The sequence below is a fragment of the Capra hircus genome, assembly GCF_001704415.2.
Source record: "Capra hircus breed San Clemente chromosome X unlocalized genomic scaffold, ASM170441v1, whole genome shotgun sequence".
Lineage (NCBI taxonomy): Eukaryota > Metazoa > Chordata > Mammalia > Artiodactyla > Bovidae > Capra > Capra hircus.
The window spans coordinates 8,692,722-8,716,064 of NW_017189516.1; the positions used below are offsets into that span (position 1 = coordinate 8,692,722).

The 23,343-nt window shown below is 37.6% G+C and overlaps 1 long non-coding RNA gene across 3 annotated transcripts in view; it reads right to left on the bottom strand.

The window, feature by feature from the left end:
* LOC102168615 overlaps positions 1 to 23,343 on the bottom strand; it is a 196,914-nt gene that overhangs the window by 86,775 nt on the left and 86,796 nt on the right. For all 3 annotated transcript variants that reach the window (XR_311251.3, XR_001917568.1, XR_001917567.1), the window contains exon 3: positions 15,041 to 15,153. This is a non-coding gene — a long non-coding RNA (uncharacterized LOC102168615). The remainder of the gene's footprint in view (positions 1 to 15,040; positions 15,154 to 23,343) is intronic.

The window sequence follows — 23,343 nt, forward strand, 5'->3', positions numbered from 1 at the left end:
GAGTAGACTGAGGAGGAAAAGGAGTTGTTCCTGCTGTCTCAGGAATGGCAACGGCAGAAAATGGAGGAGGCAGAAGCGGAAGCAGGAGAGTTATGCATTCTATAGGTAACTACAGAAATACATCATAATTTGTCTGAATTTTTTACCTTTTCATTTCTATAAAACTGTTTCTATATGGTGCAAATCCTTCCTTCACTGTTTTAGTTTCAGCACCTGTATCGTGAAAGGGGCCATGTTATCAGTTCAGTCAGTTCAGTCGCTCAGTCATGTCTGAATCTTTGCAACACCATGAACCACAGCATGCCAGGCCTCCCTGTCCATCACCAATTCCCAGAGTCCACCCAAATCCATGTCCAACCATCTCATCCTCTATTTTCCCCTTCTCCCACCCTCAATCTCTCCCAGCATCAGGGGCATTACCAATGAGTCAGCTCCTTGTATCACATGGCCAAAGTATTGGAGTTTCAGCTTCAACATCAGTCCTTCCAATGAACACCCAGGACTGATCTCCTTTAGGATGGACTGGTTGGATCTCCTTGCAATCCCATGGACTCTCAAGAGTCTTCTCCAACACAACAGTTCAAAAGCATCAATTCTTCGATGCTCAGCTTTCTTTATAGTCCAACTCTCACATCTATACATGACCACTGGAAAAACCATAGCCTTGACTAGACGGACCTTTGTTGGCAAAGTAATGTCTCTGCTTTTTAATATGCTGTCTAGGTTGGTCAGACCTTTCCTTCCAAGGAGTAAGCGTCTTTTAATTTCATGATTGCAATCAGCATCTGCAGTGATTTTGGAGCCCAGAAAAATAAAAGTCATCCACTGTTTCCCCGTCTATTTGCCATGAAGTGATGGAACCACATGCCATGATCTTAGTTTTCTGAATGTTGAGCTTTAAGCCAACTTTTTCACTCTCCTCTTTCATTTTCATCAAGAGGCTCTTTAGTTCTTCTTCACTTTCTACCATAAGGGTGGTGTCATCTGCATATCTGAGGTTATTGATATTTCTCCTGGCAATCTTGATTCCAGTGTATGCTTCCTCCAGCCCAGCATTTCTCAGGATGTACTCTGCATATGTTAAATAAGTAGGGTGACAATATACAGCCTTGACGTACTCCTTTTCCTATTTGGAACCAGTCTGTTGTTCCATGGCCAGTTCTAACTGTTGCTTCCTAACCTGCATACAGATTTCTCAGGAGGCAGGTCAGGTGGTCTTGTATTCCTATCTCTTGAAGAATTTTCCATTGTTTCTTGTGGTCCACACAGTCAAAGGCTTTGGCAGAGTCAATAAAGCAGAAATAGATGTTTTTCTGGAACTCTCGTCCTTTTTAGAGGATCCAGCAGATGTTGGCAATTTGATCTCTGGTTCCTCTGCCTTTTCTGGAAGTTCACGGTTCACGTATTTCTGAAGCCTGGCTTGGAGAATTTTAAGCATTACTTTACCAGCATGTGAGATGAGTGCATGTTATAAAGGAAGTCAAAAGTAGTCGAGTAATGGGACACTCTGCTAGATTGTCTAATGTCAATTTGTTTTCCAGCACTGCTACTAACTCTTCTTCCTTGTCGTCTGGTACTGGTTCAGAAAAACTCATCTCCATCAAGCTGTTCTCTGTAATTCTCTGGTGTGGTGTCTATTAGCTCTTGAGTTTCTTCAGGATCCATCTCTTTAAACACTCACCCCTTCCCTTTTTTTTTTTTTTTTTGGTTATATCCACAATCCATTTCATGACTTATTTGACTGGCTCTGTAATAAATCCTGTGAAGTCACGTACAATATCTGCACACAGTTTTCTCCATCAGAAACATATTGGTTGGGGTTTAATGGCTTTTTATGTAACAATGATAACATCTCCAAAGGTGTAATTCTAGACTTTCACAACACTCTATTGTGGATCTCTTCCATAGCACTGGCAAACTTTTCCTTATAGAACTGTGTGTGCAATGAGTTTTACAGGTTCTTATGACCCTCTGATCTACAGGCTGAATTAGAGTCATTGTGTTTGGGGCATAAATCACTTTGACGCCTTCAGTATTGAACTCATGGGGTTCTGGACCTCCAGGGACATTGCCAATATCAGAAGAACCCTAGAAGGCAGTCCCTTACTGGCAAAGTATTTCTTGACTTCAGGGACAAAGTATTAATGGAACCAATACACAAAAAAAGGGTTTTCATCCAGGCCTTCTTCTTGTACAACCAAAAGAATGGCAGATGGTATTTATCCTCTCCTGTCAAGGCTGAGGGATTAGCAGCTCTACAGGTGAAGGCAGTCCTGTTCATAAACTCAAATACATTTGCACAAAACAGAAGAGTTATCCTGTCCTTTTCTTCCTTCAATCCTGATGTTTGCTTCTATTCATTACTAATAAAAGTCCCCTGTGGCATTTTCCCCTCAGGATAGGGCACTTCTGTCTATATTTTAAAAACCTGCTCAAGAAGTTATCTTTTCTCCTCAGTGATTTTCTTAATGGTATCAGGGGACTTATCTGCAGTGTCCTCAATGGCAGAAGTTGCTTCTCTTGTTATCTTGACCTTTTTAAAGGTTAACCTCTTTCTAAAATGATCAAACCATACTTTGTGGGCCTTCACCTTTCCTTCACTTTGCCATATACTGACATTGCTTTATTTTGAATATAGAGTCTATAGGTGGTGACTTACTTATATCATGCACCTACACAGAAGCTGCATTTTCAATATGAGATTAAAAAAAAAAACAACGTTATTTTACAAAATGTGCAAGGTTTTTACGTTTGTTGTTAGCCACAGCAATGACTTTCCAAATTCCCTTTTTTTTTTTTACAATGGATTTTTATACTGGATTTATCTTGAAATGGCAGGTATATGTAATATCATTCTTGTAATGTCACAACTTTTCCCTGCTTCTTGGGAGCACTTCCAGCATCATTAGTGGCATTTCAAATCAGTACCATGATGTTACAGTAATACAAGGTTTACAGTATTGCACTAATAGGAAAAATATACAAAAACAAGGAAAAATCACTTTTTATTATGATACATAATTTGCTGGAGACAAACTGCTCACACAAACATGATTAACATCACACAGTGTTTCAAACAGATCCTCCCAACACTTCTCTCACTGCCATAGCGACAGGTGTGTTGTGTGCTCAGTTGCTGAGTCATGTTTTTGCAACCCTATGGACTATAGGCCATCAGACTCCTCTGTCCATGGGTTCTCCAGACAAGAATATTAGAGTGGCTTGCCACATCCTTTTCCAGTAGATCTTCCCTACCTAGGAATTGAACCCAAGTCTATGCTGTCTCCTGCACTGGCAGATGGTTTTTTGTTTTTGTTTTTGTTTTTTTAAGCCCCCTGAGAAGTCTGCAACAGGAGGTGGCTGCAAAACAGAAGTGATGGTACATGACTCAGGAGGACTGTATCACAAAAGGTATTGCACGTTTCTTCCTTGATCTCTCTCTTGGATTATTCACTCTGAAAAAATCTAACTGCTGCACTGATGCCCACATAGAAGGAATGAAGTATTCCTACCGAAAGTAGTGTGACTCAGCAATGTTAAAAGTGAATCCTACAACCCAGTCAAACCTTCAGATGATTCCAATCTCATCAGACTTCCTGGCTCCAATATTCTCAGAACTGCTGTGCTAGAACTATTAGCTAAACTACACGCAAAGTTCTCACACCTACAAACTGCAAGGAAATTAATGCTTGTTGTTTTAAGCCATCATATTGGGGCAATGTTTTCTTTTACTTTTTGGTCACTCCAGACGGTTTGCAGGATCTTAGTACCCTGACCAGGGACTGAACCCAGACCCCTGGCAATGAAAGTGTGGAGTTCTAATTGCTGGACCACTGGGGCAATTTTTTACACAACAGTAGATAGCTATAAACATACTTGTATTGAAAACAAAAGTATTAAAATTTTAAAAGCAATTCTGAAAAATGTACTAGATGATAATCCTTTCCAATGGTAACCAAAAAAGATATTTGTAGAACAGGTCGAAGAGTATTCAAAAGGATTCAAGATATAGACAGCTTCTCTGTTAAAACTCTGAAATAACCTCTACAGAAAAGGAGACATTTATAAGCTGAGTGTCAATTTCTAGCATAAAACTGAGCTTGAGGGGGTTTCTGAGCTTGAGGAAAAATATGTGACCACAAGGTGGCAGTAACATACAGTGAGCTTTATTTGCATGCTACTTTAATAGACTTGTATGAACGATGGGGTATGTGGAAGTTATTCAGAGCATAAGACCTTCCAGAGGCCCATCAGTCAGAAGGATAAGAGGGCAAAAGAACTCCCAGAAAAAAAGGGGAATAGGAGAAGGGACTTATTGTCGAGATGGTATCACTCAACAGCAAGACGGGGCATCTGGTTCAGAGAGCTCTGAAGGGCATTAGTGGCTCGGGCTTCATGCATACTACCAGGGTTTACTTTATTTGTTGCCAACAGATTTGTAAGTGCAGATTTTCAAAGTATACAAATCAGGCAAGCCCTAAAAGGCTAAAAAATATACTTATAAGGGCACATTTAAAGCAACTGTATAAAATGTATTATTCGTAAAATGTGTTAATAACTGAGTTAAACACTGCTGGGCTTTCATGCTAGTTATTCTGGCCTGCTGTGAAGGAAAAAATGTAAGGCCAATGTACTGGGACTAACTTTGGCTTATGTATATAACAGCATACCCTACCACTTTGTATGTAGACAATCTTGGTAAGTAGTTTAAAAGAAAATGTCATTCAATAGAAACTAACCTTTTTCCATTTCAGGTCACAGGGATTCTTCCTTGGGTTCTCTATAGGTTAAATAAATTAAGGATTAAACTCTGACCTTGGAAAAATACTTGAAAGATAGGTTATTTACAGACAACCAACTAAGTTTCACTTTAAATCTTGTATTTGTTTTCTATTCCTGACTAAAATTACCATGAACGTAAAAGCTTTAAATAACACACATGTCTTTGATCATGTTATCTGTGTGCCAAAGATCTGGGACACCTTAGCTGCCTCCACTTAAGAGTAATCAACTAGACTGTAATCAACATGTTGGCTAGGCTGTATTCTCATATGAAGGAATAGTTAGGAAAGAATATATTTCCAAGTTCATTCAGGTTGTTGACAGAATTCACGTTCTTGTGGCTATAAAACCAAAGTTCCAGACATTTTGCTGGCTGCCAGCAGGAGACTGGTGCACACAGTGTCTGTTTCCCATGTGTCTCCCCAACATACTTGCTTACATTTTCAAAACAGTAATGAGTTTCTTCCTGCAGTCTGATAAGACAGTTTTATATAAAATGATATAATCATAGAAGTGATTTTGGATCATATAATATAACCTAATCAAGCCAATGACATTCCATCACCTTTGCCATTGTTTACAATTTGCTATTGGTTAGAAGTCAAGGTACTGTGTGCATACAAGAGGAGCGGAATAAACAAAGATGTGAACACTAGTAGATAAGAAATCTTTAGGGGTTACCTTATGGTTTGTCTGCTACAAGTTATTTTTTTTTAATGTAATAAGAGGGGCTGTTACTTACACATGATATCTCCTAGGGCTTCCCTGGTGGTTCAGATGGTAAAGAATCCACCTGCAATGCCGGAGACCTAGGTTTGATACCTGGGTTGGAAAGATCCCCTGGAGGAGGGCATGGCAACCCACTCCAGTATTCTTGCCTAGAGAATCCCCATGGACAGAGAAGCACGGTTTAAGAAGATACCCAACTACTATCAATTTTATATACATATATGTATGTGTGTACATATATACACACACACACATATACACTTGAGCCTCTGTTGTTATATGGGCTTCCCAGGTGGCCAAGTGGTAAAGAAGACATCTGCCATTGTAAGAGATATAAGATATAAGCCCATAAGAGATGGGCTCAATCCCTGGATTGGAAAGATCCCCTGGAGTAGAAAATGGCAACCCACTCCAATATTCTTGCCTGGGAAATCCCATGGACAGAGGAGCCTGGCAAGCCAGAGTTCATGGGGTTGCAATGAGTCAGACATGACTGAGCGGTTGAGTACATACGTAGACAGTTGTTACATATGACATGTATTCCTGGGAGAGGCCGGTGTCAGTTCAAGCCCTTGCAAGCGACTGAACCATACAAAATGGCTTCTGAGGAAGCAAAATTACAGTAGTTTAAATGTTCAACAACATATAAAACTAATCCTCACAGTAGTCAACTTCATAATACTATATCTTGTTCTTTCTACATTTTAAAAAATATGCTGATAAAAGGAATATAGAGAAATATGAAAGTTTGGGGGAACCAAGTAAGAAAATGTATAACAATACCATTTATAAAATGTTTCAAAATATAGGATTATGTCATTATGTCATCATAATGAATTCAATTAAATATGTTTTATATCTATATGATACCTTGCACTGAATCATTTTAAAGAATTAAGATCTCACAGTTGTTAAATTAATTTGACGAATGGAAAAGTGATGTTCAGAGGAGCCTCAAGTTGAAGAATAAATTCTGCACAAAGGTTATTTGTAATGTATTTTTTGGTCACTTATTTCAACAGTCAATCATAGAAAAATAACTGAAATTATTTAGTAGGTAGACAGTGTACTAACTGCTTGGATCAAGTTTGGAATACTGTTAATTCTACAGATAAAAACTGGCATCCTTACTATTGATGAGTCTTCAAATCCATAATGTATGTTTCTCAATTAATTGTTTTTTAGATTTCCTTCCCATTTATGTCACCACAGAGCTCTGAGTAGAGTTTTCTGTGCAATACTCTAGGTTCACATTAGTTATCTGTTTTACATTTAGTAGTGTATATATGTCAATCCCAATTTCCCAATTCATCCCAGACCACCCCCTCACCATTTCCCACCTTGGAAAACATGTCAGTTTTCTACATCTGTGACTCTTACTTCTGCTATGAAAATAAGTTCATCTGTATCATTTTTCTAGATTTCACATATAAGTGATATTATACAATATTTGTCTTTCTCTTTCTGATTTACTTCACTCTAACTGACAATGTCTAGGTCTATGCAAATGCCAATACTTCGTTCCTTTTTTTACAGCTGAGTAATGTTCCACTGTATATATGTACCACTTGTTCTTTATCTACTCCCCTGCTGATGGACATTTAGGTTGCTTTCATTTCCTGGCTATTGTAAATAGTGTTGTAATAAACACTAGGGTACATGTATCCTTTAGAATTATGGTTTTCTCCAGATATATGCCAAGGAGTGGGATTACTGGGTCATATGGTAGCTCTATTTTTAGCTTCTTAAGAAACTTTCATACTATTCTACATAGTGGCTATACAAATTTACATTCCCACCAACAATATAGGAGGGTTTCCTTTTCCCCACAAGCTCCCTAGCATCTACTGTTTATAGATTTTATGACAGCTATTCTGACTGGTGTGAGGTCATATACCTCTCACTACAGTTTTGATTTGTATTTCTCTACTAACTAGTAATGCTGGGTGATAATTTCCTCCACCAAAATTCATAAGTTGAAAGATTATTTAAAATTAAATTTTAATTGATTCATAAATATGGGTTTATTCAAATTATATACTTTGAGGGAGGTTATACTAGTTGGTGTCTTAATATGTTTAAATGTCTTTACAATTTGTAATAATGTCACTTATTTTATTCATGATACTGATAATTTTATCATCTCTTTTTTCTTTGAGATTATAGAAGATAGCTTATCAAATTAATTGATTTTAAAAAGGTTTGCTTACCCTCACTAACACCAATGGACACATCATCTACACTGAAAACTACGCTTTTTTGTGTTTCTACATGAAACACAAGCCTTAAATGACACATCAGACCTTATAGATTTAACTGTGATATAAATCCTGTGACTTATAGGACATTCCATCCAAAAGCAGAAGAATACACTTTCTTCTCAAGTAAACATGAGACATTCTCCAGGGACTACAACCTGGGCCAGAAATCGAGCATCAGTAGCTTAAGAAAAGGAAATCATATTAAGTAGCTTTTCAAACCACAATACATGAAATTAGAAATCAATTATGGGAGGGGGATGTAAAAAACACAAACACATGGAGGGTAAACAATATGTTTCTAAGTGACCAATGGCTCACTGAAGAAATAAAAGAGGAAATCAAAAATACCAGAGATGAATGACAACAAAAGCACAATGATGCAAAACCTATGGGATGCAGCAAAAGTTCTAAGAGGGAAGTTTATAGTAATATAATTGTACCTCGGCAAACAAGAAAAATCTCAAATAAATAGCTTAACCTTATACCTGAAGCAACAACAACAAAAAAGAACAAACAAAACTGAAATTTAGCAAAAGCAGACAATTCATAGCGGAAATAAATGAAGTAGAAATGAAGAAAGCAATAGCAAAAATCAATGAAAAACGAAAGCTAATTTTTTGAGAAGATAAAATTGATAAATCTTTAGCCAGACTCATCAAGAAAAAAGGAGAGGACTCAAATCAATAAAATTAGAAAAGAAAAAGGAGAAGTTACAACTGACACCACAGAAATACAAAGGATCATAAGAGAATACTACAAGAAACTATATGCTAATAAAACAGACAACCTAGAAGAAATGGACAAATTCATCGAAAGGTCAAATTCACAGAAAAGCAGGGAATGCCTTTAAAGGAAAGCTGGGCACCCACGCTGAGTCACACAATGGGTGGAGCCACCACTGTAGCCTCTCTCCCCCAACACAGCACAACCAGCAGCTGAGCAATAGTGAAAGTGAAAGTCAATCACATCTGACTCTTTTTGACCCCATGGACTATACAGTCTCTAGGCCAGAATACTGGAGTTGGTAGTCTTTCCCTTCTCCAGGGGGTCTTCCCAACCCAGGGATCGAACCCATGTTCCCTGCATTGCAGGAGGATTCTTTACCAGGAAAGCCCAAGAGAAAGATGCTAAAAAAAGGTGGCCCTTGAGTGCCTGATGCGCTGAGCAATAGACAACGACCAGCCAGCTCTTTGAGCATCAGCTGCCAGAGGCTAGAAAAGAATCCTAATGGAGCCATACCTCCTGCACCTGTGACTACCAACGTCCCTGTGCTTCTAATGCCACTGGGGTCCCTACAATCCAAGCAGCTCTGTAACCCTCACACCCAGAACTCACTGGGTCAACCCAAGTTTTCCACAGCAGCATCCAGAGGAAACTCCTATGAATAGCCCACATATAGAGGTGAGAATAAAACTATTATTGAGGTCCAGAAGCAGAGAGTCTAAGGTAGAAAATCGAAAACTTTTCCATCAGCTGCACAAGCTGCAGACTAAATCCACACAATCAACTGTGTAGACTCTGTGTCTGAAGAATATCTAAAAAGACAATGAGTGTTTCCAAAAAAGAAAACATTCTAGCTCTGTCACCTACGGACATCGGAAGCAAGCACACATGGGAGTAGGGTGAGATGAGAGTCCGAGCTGTAACCACAGGAACCAGAGCAGGTCCAGAGACCAGCCCTCCTCAGCACTGAAGGTCTTCCTAGGGAGGCAGAGATGGGCTGTGGCTCACAAAGGGGGCAAGGACACTAACAGTTGAGACCCTAGGAAAACATTTATTATTATTCTTGTTTGGATTCATTGTTGTTGATTCTAGATTTCTTTTTCTTTCATTTTTACTCCCTTCATTTTTCTTTGTTGTTGTGATAATTTTTATTATGATTATTTCTACTTAGACTCTTGGGAATTTTTTTTCTAATCACACTTTTATTTCCTCAATATATTTCTCTGTCTACTTTGGCCTTCTGCTGTTCTATGTATTTGGGGGTGTTCTCTATTTGTTGTAGCTTTTCTTTAATATATATGGATCTTTTTTATATACTTCTACTTAACGTTGCTTTTTTATCTTTTTCACCTTTTTTGTTTATGTGTTTTGTTTTACTTGCTTTACTCCTCACTTGGCACTTGGTTTCGTTTCATGCTCTGTTTTGTGTTTCAGTTTTGTTTTGTGATCGATATCATGTTTAGTTTCTTTTGTTCTCCGGGTCACTCTCTTGTACTTTTGTCTTCTTTGGCCTTTTTTCTTTGTTTCTATGTGCGTTATGTTCCTTTCTTTTAGTTTCTCTTTGTCTGATTTTGCTTTTACCATTTGTCTGGGCTTCGTTTTTTGTTTCTTGTACTGGGTTTATTGTTTGTTTGTTCTAATCCCCTTTATTGATATAACAAATGGCTCATGCAGTCTTGGTACCCTGACCAGAAGTTGAGCCTGACTATCTGGAGTTGGACTGCCCAGTTCAGGATGCTAGTGCCAGAGTAATCCTGACCTCAGAGATTATTGATCATGAGAACTTCCACAAAGGCTTCCATCTGAATCAAAGACCTGGAACCACAAAACTGCCTGTAGCACCCAGGGCTGGACACCTCACACAAACAACAAGCAGGAGAGTAATATAAAACCAATCATGAACAGACAGGATGCCACAGACACCACAATATTCACCACCTCACAAAGTCCTGCCCATCAGGGGAGGGGGGGGAACTCACCTTCACCCACCAGAACTTAGGAACAAGTACCTCCCAACACAAAGCCTACACAAGCAACTAGATGAACCTCACCCACCAGAAGTAGAGACCAAAAGTAAGAAAAAATATGAACCTATAGTCTGAAGAAAGCAGAACTCAAACACAGTAACTTAGATAAAATGAAAGTACACAGAAATATCATGCAGATAAAGGAATAAGGTAAAACCCCACAAGCCCAAATAAAGAAAGACAAAATAAACAAACTACCTGAAAAAGAATTCAGAGTAATGATAGTAAAGATGATTCAAAATCACAAAAACAGAATGGAGAAAGTGAAAGAATCATTTAACACATTTAACAAGGACCCAGAAGAAATGAGAAATAAGCAAACAGTAATGAACAACTCAATTACTAGAATTAAAAACATTCTAGAAGAAATCAATACCAGAATAACTGAGGCAGAAGAATGGATAAGTAAGCTGGAAGACAGAATGGTGGAAAAAACTGCTGAAGAGCAGAATAAAGAAAACAGAATGAAAAGAATTGAGGATAGTCTCAGAGACCTCTGGAACAATATTTAATGCAACAACATTCTAATTATTGGGGTCTCAGAAGAAGAATCAAGAGAGAAAGGATCTGAGAAAACATTTGAAAAGATTATAGTCAAAAACTTCCCTAAGATGGGAAAAGAAATAATCAATCAAGTCCAAGAAGCACAGAGAGACCCTTACAGAATAAACCCAAGGAGAAACACACTGAGATACATATTAATCACACTAACAAAAACTGAACACAATGAAAACATATTCAAAACAGCAAGGGAAGAGCAACAAGTAACATAAGTAACATACAAGGGAATCCTCATAATGCTGAGAGGAGATCTCTTAGGAGAAACTCTGCAAGCCAGAAGGGAGTGACAGGATACATTTAAAGTACTGAAAACGAAAATCTACAATCAAGTTTACTCTATCCAGCAAGGATCTAATTCAAAATCAATGAAGAAATGAAAAGCCTTACAGATAAGCAAAATTTAAGAGAACTCAGCACCAAAAAACCAGCTTTACAACAAATGCTAAAAGTACCTCTCTAGGCAGGAAACACAAGAAAAGAAAAGACCTACGGAAACAACCAAATCCAAAACAATTAAGAAAAATTAACAATTTGATTAATTAACAATTTAAAAAATTTATTACTATTTATTAATAAATATTTAAGTTTTTGACATTAAATGTAAATAGATTAAACACTCCATCTAAAAGTCACAGACTGGCTGAATGGATACAAAAACAAGACCTGTATATGTGCTGTCTTCAAGAGACACAGACTTAAAGCGAGGGGATAGAAAAAACATTCAATGCTAATGGAAATCAGAAGAAAGCCAAAGGAGCAATTCTAAAATAAGACAAAACAGACTGCACAATGAAGAATATTACAAGAGACCAAAAATGACACCACATAATGATGAACAGATCAATTCAAAAAGAAGACATAAAAATTCTGAATACTGATGCAAAGAAGAGCATCTCAAAACATAATACTAAAACTCACAAAAGGGGAAATTAACTGTAACACAACAATAGTAGGGGACTTTAATACCCAACTTACACTAATGGACAGATGATCCACACAGAAAACCAGTAAGAAATTAAGTGGTGTTAGTGGTAAAGAATTGCCTGACATACCCTTGTCAATTAATCTTTGACAAAGGAGGCAAGAATATAAAATGGGAAAAACTCTCTTCACTAAGTGGTGTTGGGAAAGTTGAACAGCCGCATGTAACTCAATGAAGTCAGAACACACCCTCTCACCACACACAAAAATAAACTCAAAAGGGCTTAAAGACTTAAACATTAGGCAGGACACTATAAAAGTCCTCAAAGACAGTATAGGCAAAACATTGTCAAACATAAATCATACCAATGTTTTCTTAGGTGAATCTCCCAAGAAAAACAAACAATCCAAAAAAGGAACCTAATCAAACTTACTAGAAAAAAAGTGGGGGGAACTTAATCAAACTTAGTAGGAAAGACTAGACATTTCTTCAAGAAAATTAGAGATACCAAGGGAACATTTCATGAAAAGACAGGCACAATAAAGGACAGAAATGGCATGGACCTAATAGAAGCAAAAATATTAAGAAGAGGTGGCAAGAATACCCAGGAGAACTATACAAAAAGATCTTCATGACCCAGATAACCATGATGGTGTGATCACTCACCTAGAACCAGACATCGTGGAATGTGATGTTAAGTGGGTCTTAGGAAGCATCACTATGAACGTAGCTAGTGGAGGTGATGGAATTCCAGTTGAGCTATTTCAAATCCTGAAAGATGATGCTGTGAAAGTGCTAAACTCAATATGCCAGCAAATTTGGAACTCAGCAGTGGCCACAGGACTGGAAAAGGTCAGTTTTCATTCCAATCCCAAAGAAAGGCAATGCCAAAGAATGCTCAAACTACCATACAATTGCATTCATCTCACGCACTAGCACAGCAATACTCAAAATTCTCCAAGCCAGGCTTCAACATTATGTGAACCATGAACTTCCAGATGTTCAAGTTGGACTTAGAAAAAGCAGAGGAAAAAGAGATCAAATTGCCAACATTCACTGGATCATCAAAAAAGCAAGAGTGTTCCACAAAAACATCTATTTCTGCTTTATTGACTATGTCAAAGCCTTTGACTGTGTGGATCACAAGAAACAGTGGAAAATTCTGAAAGAGATAGGAATACCAGACCACCTGACCTGCCTCCTGAGAAATCTGTATGCAGGTTAAGAAGCAACAGTAAGAACTGGACATGGAACAAAAGACTGGTTCCAAATCAGGAAAGAAATATGTCAAGGCTGCGTATTGTCACCCTGATTATTTAACTTATATGCAGAGTACATCATGAAAAACGCTGGGCTCAATGAAGCACAAGCTGGAATCAAGATTGCCAGGAGAAATATCAATAACCTCAGATATGCAGATGATACCACCCTTATGGCAGAAAGTGAAGAAGAAAATGAAGAGACTCTTGATGAAAGTGAGAGGAGAGTGAAAAAGTTGGCTTAAAACTCAACATTCAGAAAACTAAGATCATGGCATCCAGTCCCTTCACTTCATCGCAAATAGATGGGGAAACAGTGGAAACAGCGGCTGAATTTATTTTGGGGGGTTCCAAAATCACTGTAGATGGTGACTGCAGCCATGAAATTAAAAGATGCTTTCTCCTTGGAAGAAAAGTTATGACCAATCTAGACAGCATATTATAAAGCAGAGACATTACTTTGTCAACAAAGGTCTGTCTAGTCAAAGCTATGGTTTTTCCAGTAGTCATGTATGGATGTGAGAGTTGGACTATAAAGAAAGCTGAGCACTGAAGAATTGATGCTTTTGAATTGTGTTGTTGGAAAAGACTCTTGAGAGTCCATTGGATTGCTGGGAGATCCAACCAGTCCATCCTAAAGGAAATTAGTCCTGAATATTTATTGGAAGGACTGATGATGAAGCCGAAACTCCAATACTTTGGCCACCTGATGCGGAGAACTGACTCATTTGAAAAGACCCTGATGTTGGGAAAGATTGAAGGTGGGAGGAGAAGGGGACGACAGAGGATGAGATGGCTGGATGGCATCACTGACTCAATGGACATAAGTTTGAGTGAGCTCCAGGAGTTGGTGATGGACAGGGAGGCCTGGCGTGCTGCAGTCCATGGGGTCGCAAAGAGTCAGACATGACTGAGTGACTGAACTGAACTGAATCAATCTTACAAGCTATTGCACAGCAAAGGAATTCATTTAAAAAGAAAAAAAAAAAAAGGAATAAAAACCACAGGGAAGAAAAATAAATGGAGGAATTCCCTAGTGGTCCAATGGTTAGGACTCTGTACTTTCACTGTTCAGGGTATGAGCTCAATCCCAGGTCAGATCACACAAGCTGCATGGTGCAGTCACAGAGAAAATGAAAATGGTTCCTAATCAAACTTACAAGCTTTTGCACACTCACACAAAACATAAACAAAACAAAAAAGACAATCTACAGAACAGGGGAAATACTTGGCAAGAGATGCAAATGACTAGGGCTTCATTTTTGAAATACAGAAACAGCAAACACAACTCAACAAAAACAAAAACAGACAACCCATTCCAAAAACGGGGAGAAGACCTAAATAGATAAGCCTCCAAAGAAGACATAGAGATGGCAAATAGGTACATGAAAAAATGCTTATCATCAGTATGTATTAGAGAAATGCAAATCAAAACTACAGTGAGGTACTACCTCACACTGGCAAGAATGGCCACCATTAAAACGTCTACTTGCCTGTGCTATACACTAGGTCCTTGTTGGTTACCCATTTTAAGTACAGCAGTGTATACATATCCATTCCAAATTCCCAAACTATCCGTTCCCCCTAATGTTATGTGACAGCCTTGATGGGAGAAGAGTTTGGGGAAGAGTGGATACATAGATATCTATGGCTGAGTCCCTTTGGCTGTTCACCTGAAATTATCACAACACTGTTAATCAGCTAAATCCCAATATAAAACAAAAAGATTAACAACAACAACAGAAAAAAACAAATAACAAGGACATAGGAACTTACCTGGTAGTCCAGTGGTTAAGATTCTACACTGCAGGGATCACGGGGTTCGATCCCTGGTTTGAGAACAAAATTCCACAGGCAGTGTAGAGCAGCCAAAACAAAACAAAAAACACCTAAAAGGGAAAAAAAAAAAAGGTCTACAAATTACAACTGCTGTGGAGTGTATGGAGAAAATGGAAACCTCCTACAGTGTTGGTGGGAATGTAAGGTGCACCCACTGTGCAATATAGTATGGAGGTTCTTCAGAAAAGTAAAAGTAGAAATACCATATGACCCAGCAGTACCACTCTTGGACATATAACCAGAGAAAATTATAATTGAAAAGATACATGCATAAATGTTCATGGCAGCACTAGTCACAATAGCAAAGACAAGTAAACAACCTAAAGGTACACTGACAGATAAAAGGATAAAGATGCTATGGTACACACACACAATGGAATAAAACTCAGCCATGATAAACAATGAAATACTGCCATTCACAGCAACATGGATGCAACTACAGATTATCAGACTAAGTGAAGTAAGTCCAACAAAGACAAACACCATATGATATCTATATGTGGAATTTAAAATAGGACACAAATGAATCTATCTATGAAACAAAAACAAATTCATGGACATAGGAAATAGAATGGTTGCCAAGTGTGAGGGTTTAGGGGAGGCATAGAGTGGAAGCTTAGGGTTAACAGATGAAGACTATTGTACACAGAATGAATAAACAAAAAGGTCTGTCTATATAGCAAGGCGAACTATATTCAACAATAATGGAAAAAAATATTTTTAAAAAGGCATGTATATATAACTGAATCATTTTGCTGTACAGCATTGTAAATCAACTATACTTCAATATAAAACTTTTAAAAAATAAAACACTAGAAAAAAAGAAAACTAGCCAAGCTTAAAAAATGCTTTCAAAAATGGATATAAATTTGATTGATTCACCCATTAAGAATGTATGAGAGTTTCAGTTTTTTCACATCTACCTCAGGATTTCGTACGGTCAATGTTATGTATTTTAGCTCTTCTATCAAGTAAATGATGGTATCACATCCTGCTATTAATTTGCATTTCTCTAACTGTTAGCAATTTTCAATACCTTTCCATGTCCTTGGTGATACATCAGTAAAATGCTCCTATGTGCATTTTGCCCAATTTCTAATTATATGGTTTGCATTTCCATGGTTGAGTATTGAATATATAAACAGGAACATGCCCAGTGACACACTAGTGGTTCGTGGATATTTTCTCTGAGAATACAAATTATCTTTCCATTTTCTTCATATGGACTTATGCAGACCAAAACTATAAAATTTTAATGTCATCCAATTTATCAATTCATTTTGTTAAATGAATTTTTTTTTGGCTGTCATCATTAAGAACAATTTGCCAAGTGCTAAGTCAAAAAAAATTTGTCCTATAGTTAAGTCTAAATGTTTTATACATTTGGGCATTTTACATTTAAATCCATGATCCATTTTGAGTTAATCTGGGCAGATGTGAGGTTTAGGTCAAAGTTCACTTTTAAAATTTATGCCTGTTTAATTGATCCAGAAACTAGTATAAAAAATACTGATTCATGCAATTATCCTTCAGTTAAAAAATAAATAAAATTAAAAAAAGAAAAACATCTTTCATCCAGTAAATTGATTTTAGACATTAGTTAAAAACAGGCTGAGTATATTTCTGAAAATCAATTTCTGGGTTCTTTTTTTTTCTTTCATTGATATATGTCTCTTTTCCTCCACCAAAACCATGCACACTTGATAACTGATAACAGTTTAATGATGTAAAATCAGGTAGAGAACTGTTGCTGGGGATGAAATTGGTATTGCCCCTATGGAAAACTATATGGAGGTTTCTTATGATCCAGCAATCCACACCTGGGCACACAGTCAGAAAAAACATAAACTATAATTCGAAAAGATACATGCACACCGATGTTCATAACGGCACTATTTAAAATAGATAAGACATGGAACCAAACTAAATGTCTACCAATAGATGAATGGATAAAGAAGATGTGGCATATATATATATATATATATATATATGGAATATTAGTGAACCACAAAAAAAGAAATAATGACATTTGCAACAACATTTACTAAGTGAGGTCAGACAAAGAAAGATAAACATCATATGATATCCCTTATATGTAGAATGTTTTTTAAAGATGATACAAATTACCTTATTTGCAAAACAGCAATAGACTCAGAAAACTACGTTACAGAAATAAACACAAAATTGTAAAGCAGTTTTCCTCCAATTAAAAAAAAGAGAAAACTAAGTTATGGTTACCAAAAGGGAAAGGAGGGAAGGATTAATTGTAAATCTTGGATTAACAAAAACAAACTACTATATATAAAATTATCAACACTCTACTGTATAGCACAGGGAACTATATTCAATATCTTGTAATAACCAATAAAGGAAAACAATTTTTAGAAAACCATAAATACACACATATACACATAACTGAATCACTCTGCTATAAACCTGAATCACTATAAACAACTATACTTCAATAAAATAAATTTTAAAAATCAGGTAGAGAGGTAATGCTCACTGTATAATTCTTTCAATAAATTGTTTATTCTACTTACATTGTCTCTCCTATTGACGGACATCTTAAATGCTTCCAAATTTGGTCATTAATGAATTAAGCTGCTAAAAGTATACATGAGCAAGTGTTCGTGGGGACATAATTTTACAATTCCTATGGGTAAATACCAATAACCACAATTGGAGAATTGTATGGTAACGGTATGCTTACTTTTGTAAGAAATGACTGAACCAGCTTCAAAAGTGGCTTTACTACTGTGCATTCCCACCAGCAATGTACAATTCCTGTTACTCCAGGCCCTCACCAGAATGCAGTTTTTAAGTGTTCTGATTTTCATCATTCTAATAGGTGTACAGTGGCTTTTTATGTTCATTTGCATTTTCCTGATAACATATTTCCCACCTGTATATTTTCTTTGGTGAGATGTATGTTAGTTCTTCTATTTACTATTTAATCAGATTGCATTCTTACTATTGAGCGCCTATTAGAGTTTTTGTGCAACCTGGATGATAGTCTTTTACCAAATGTTTCTTTTGCAAATCTTTTCTACCAGTCTCTGGCTGATCTTCCTATTCTCTTAACATTATCTTTTGCAAAGCACACCTTTTTTTAAAAAAAAAACTTTTTATTTTCTATTGGGAAATACCCAATTAACAATACTGTGATAGTTTCAGGTGAACAGCTAAAGGGTTCAGCCATAGGTACACATGTATCCATTCTCCCTCATAGTCTTCCCTAGACTCAGACGGTAAAGAGTGTGCCTGCAATGCGGGAGACCAAGGTTCAATCCCCGGGTCAGGAAGATCCCCTGAAGAAGGGAATGGTAACCCACTCCAGTATTCTTGCCTGGAAAATCCCATGGACAAAGGAGACTGGTGGGCCACAATCCATGGGGTCACAGTGTCAGACATGATTGAGCGACCAGCATACATTCTCTCTCAAACTCCCCTCCCATCCAGGCTGCCACATAACATTGAGCAGAGTTCCATATGCTATACAGTAGGTTCATGTTGGTTATTCATTTTGAATATAGCAACAACATTTTAAGTTTAATAAAATCCAGCTTTTAACTATATGTTTCATGAATTGGGCCTTTGGTGTTGCACCAAAAATACACTCACTGCCAAATCAAAGACCATTTAGGTTTTCTGCTAGATGACATGACTGAGTGACTAACATGTACTGTTTAGCATAGGGAACTCTATTCAATATACTGTAAAATCCTACAAGGAAAAGGAATCTTAAAAATATATGTTTATTCAGTTATACATGCTGCTGCTAAGTCACTTCAGTCGTGTCCAACTCTGTGTGACCCCTTAGATGGCAGCCCACCAGGCTCCCCTGTCCCTGGGATTCTCCAAGCAAGAACACTGGAGCTGGTTGCCATTTCCTTCTCCAATGCAGGAAAGTGAAAAGTGAAAGTGAAGTCGCTCAGTTGTGTCAGACTCTTAGCGACCCCTCGGACTGCAGCCTACCAGGCTCCTCCGTCCATGGGATCTTCCAGGCAAGAGTACTGGAGTGGGGTGCCATTGCCTTCTCCGCAGTTATATATATGTATGTATATATTTATGTATAACCACATCACTGTGCTATACACCTAAAACTAACACAACATTGCAAATCAACTACTTTTCAAGTATAAAAAACAAAATAGAAATAAACCCATGCAGTTATGGTCAATTAATCTACAACAAAAGGGGGCAAGAACATAAAATGAAGACAGTCTCTTCAATAATTGATGCTGGAAAAACTGGATAGCTACAAGTAAAAGAATGAAATTAGGGACTTTCATTGTGGTTCAATGGTCAAGAATATGTCTTTCAATGCAGGTTCAATCCATGGTTGGAAAACTAAGATCCCACATGCCAAGAGGTAACTAAGCTGGCATGCCCCAACTACTGAGCTCCTGTACTCTTGAGCCCACAAATCACAACTAGAAAGCCCATATGCCACAACTAAGACTGAATGCAGCCAAATAAAGAAGGAATGAACTTAGAACATTCTTGAACAACACATACAAAAACGAACTCAAAATGGATTAAAGACATAAATAAAAGAGCGGAAACCACAAAATTCCTAATGGAAAACACAGGCAGAACAGTCTGAAATAAATCAACAGTAGGAATAGTTTACTGGATCTCCTATCCAAAATCGAAGGATATAAAAGCAAAAATAAACAAATGGGATCTAATTAAATTAAAATGCTTTTGCACAGCAAAGGAAACTATTAATAAAATAAAAAGACAACCTAGAGACTGGGAGAAAATATTTGCAAATTATATGATGCATGAGAAGTTAATAATTAGCATGTATAAACAGTTTATACAATTCAACACAAAACAATCTGATTTTGAAATGGGCAGAAGAACTGAACAACCATTTTCCAAGGAGGAAATGCAGATGAGCAACAGACATGAAAGGATGCTCAACACTGCAAATCATCAGGAAAGTGCAACAAAATGCTTCACAATGTGCTGAAACTCCAAAACATCACAACCACAATGAGATATCACTTCACACATTTCAGAATGGCTATCATCAAAAGTCTATAAATAACAAACACTGGTAAGGATGTGGAGAAAAGAGAACCCTAGCACACTGTTGATGCAAATATAAACTAGGGCAACCACTATGGAGAACAGCATGGTGTTTTCTTAAAGTACTAAAAAATTAGAGTCACCATATTATTCAGTGATCCCACTCCTAGGCATATATCCAGAGAAAACTCTAATTTGAAAAGATACATATTCACACAATGTCCCTGGCAGCAGTATTTCTAATAGCGAGACATGAACGCAGCTTGTTTCCATGGACAGATGTACAGATAATGTGGTACATATATAGAATAGAATACTACACGGAAAGAAAAACAAATGAAATAATGCAATTTGCAGCAACATGCATGGACCTAGAGATGATCATACTAAGTAAACTCAGACAAAGACAAATATAATGCTTATACATGGAATGTAAAAAATTATACAAAATAACGTATTCTAAAACAGTAATAGATTCACACAGAAAAGAAAACTTATTAAGGATACCAAAGGGGAAAGGGAGAAAGAAGGATCAGTTAGAAGTTTGGGATTAAAATATACATACTTTATTGAGCCCATCTTTGCATAAAATATTCCCTTGGTATCTCTATTTATCTTGAAGACATCTCTAGTCTTTCCCATTCTACTGTTTTCCTCTATTTCTTTGCATCTGATCACTGAGGAAGGCTTTATTATCTCTCCTTGCTATTCCTGGAAACTCTGCATTCAAATGTGTATATCTTTCCTTGTCTCCTTTGTTTTTCGCTTGCCTTCTTTTCAATGCTATTTGTAAGGCCTCCTCAGACAGCCATTTTGCTTTTTTGCATTTCTTTTTCTTGGGGATGGTCTTGATTCCTGTCTCCTGTTCAATGTCACAAACCTCTGTCCATAGTTCATCAGGCACTCTGTCAGATCTAGTCCCTTAAATCTATTTCTCACTTCCACTATATAGTCATTAGGGATGCAGAAATGGTAGGCACCTAACAGAAGCAGAAGATATTAAGAGAAGGTGACAAGAATACACAGAAGAACAGTACAAAAAAAATCTTCAAGACCCAGATAATCACGATGGTGTGATCACTCACCGAGAGCCAGATCGTGGAATCTGAAGTCAAGTGGGCCTTAGAAAGCATCACTACGAACGAAGCTAGTGGAGGTGATGGAATTCCAGTTGAGCTATTGCAAATCCTGGAAGTTGATGCTGTGAAAGTGCTGCACTCAGTCTGCCAGCAAATTTGGAAAACTCAGCAGTGGCCACAGGACTGGAAAAGGTCAGTTTTCATTCCAAGCCCAAAGAAAGGCAGTGCTCAAACTACTGCACAATTGCACTCATCGCACACGCTAATAAAGTAATGCTCAAAATTCTCCAAGCCAGGCTTCAGCAATACGTGAACCGTGAACTTCCAGATGTTCAAGCTGGTTTTAGAAAAGGCAGAGGAACCAGAGATCAAACTGCCAACATCTGCTGGATCATCGGAAAAGCAAGAGAGCTCCACAGAAACATCTATTTCTGCTTTATTGACTATGCCAAAGCCTTTGACTATGTGGATCACAATAAACTGTGGAAAATTCTTAGAGAGATGGGAATACCAGACCACCTGACCTGCCTCTTGAGAAACGTGTATGCAGGTCAGGAAGTAACAGTTAGAACTGGACATGGAACAACAGACTGGTTCCAAATAGGAAAAGGAGTACATCAAGGCTGTATACTGTCACCTGCTTATTTAAATTCTATGCAGAGTACATCATGAGAAATGCTGGGCTGGAGGAAGCACAAGCTGGAATCAAGATTTCCAGGAGAAATATCAATAATCTCAGATATGCAGATGACACCACCCTTATGGCAGAAAGTGAAGAACTAAAGAGCCTCTTGATGAAAGTGAAAGAGGAGAGTGAAAAAGTTGGCTTAAAGCTCAACACTCAGAAAACTAAGATCATGGCATCCACTCCCTTCACTTCACGGCAAATAGATGGGCAAACTGTGGAAACAGTGGCTGACTTTACTTTTCTGTGCTCCAAAATCACTGCAGACGGTGACTGCACCCATGCAATTAAAAGACACTTACACCTTGGAAGGAAAGTTATGACCAACTTAGACAACATATTAAAAAGCAGACATTACTTTGTCAACAAAGGTCCGTCTAGTCAAGGCTATGGTTTTTCCAGTAGTTATGTATAGATGTGAGAGTTGGACTATAAAGCAAGCTGCACACCAAAGAATTGATGCTTTTGAACTGTGGTGTTGGAGAAGACTCTTGAAAGTCCCTTGGTGTGCAAGGAGATCCAACCAGTCCATCCTAAAGGAGATCAGTCCTGGGTGTTCATTGGAAGGACTGATTTTGAAACTGTAACTCCAATACTTTGGCCACCTGATGCAAAGAGCTGACTCATCTGAAAAGTCCCTGATGCTAGGAAAGATTGAAGGCAGGAGAAGGGGACAACAGAGGATGAGATGGTTGGATGGCATCATCGATCAATGGACATGGGTTTGGATGGACTCTGGGAGTTGGTGATGGACAGGGAGGCCTGGCGTGCTGCAATTCATGGGATTGCAAAGAGTCGGACATAACTGAGCGACTGAACTGAACTGAATATACACACTACTATATATAATGTATGAGTAGATAAGGAACAAGGAACTACTGTATAGGACAGGGAACTACAGTCAACATCTTGTAATAATTTATCATGGAAAATAAACTTGAAAAGAAAAATATATATAAGTAACTTTGATGTATATCTGAAGCTAAAACATTGTAAATGAACTATATTTCAATAATGCTTAGAAAAATACAATTAAAAAAACATTGCCTGTGTAGGATTTTTTAATAAGTTCCTTCTTTTTTATTTTTAGAAAAATTACTTCAAACCAGTCAGAATGGCTGTGATCCAAGAGTCTACAAGCAATAAATGCTGGAGAGGGTGTGGAGAAAAGGGAACCCTCTTACACTGTTGGTGGGAATGCAAACTAGTACAGCCACTATGGAGAACAGTGTGGAGATTCCTTAAAAAACTGCAAATAGAACTGCCTTATGACCCAGCAATTCCACTGCTGGGCATACACACTGAGGAAACTAGAATTGAAAGAGACACATGTACCCCCAATGTTCATCGCAGCACTGTTTATAAGAGCCAGGACATGGAAGCAACCTAGATGTCCATCAGCAGATGAATGGATAAGAAATCTGTGGTACATATAC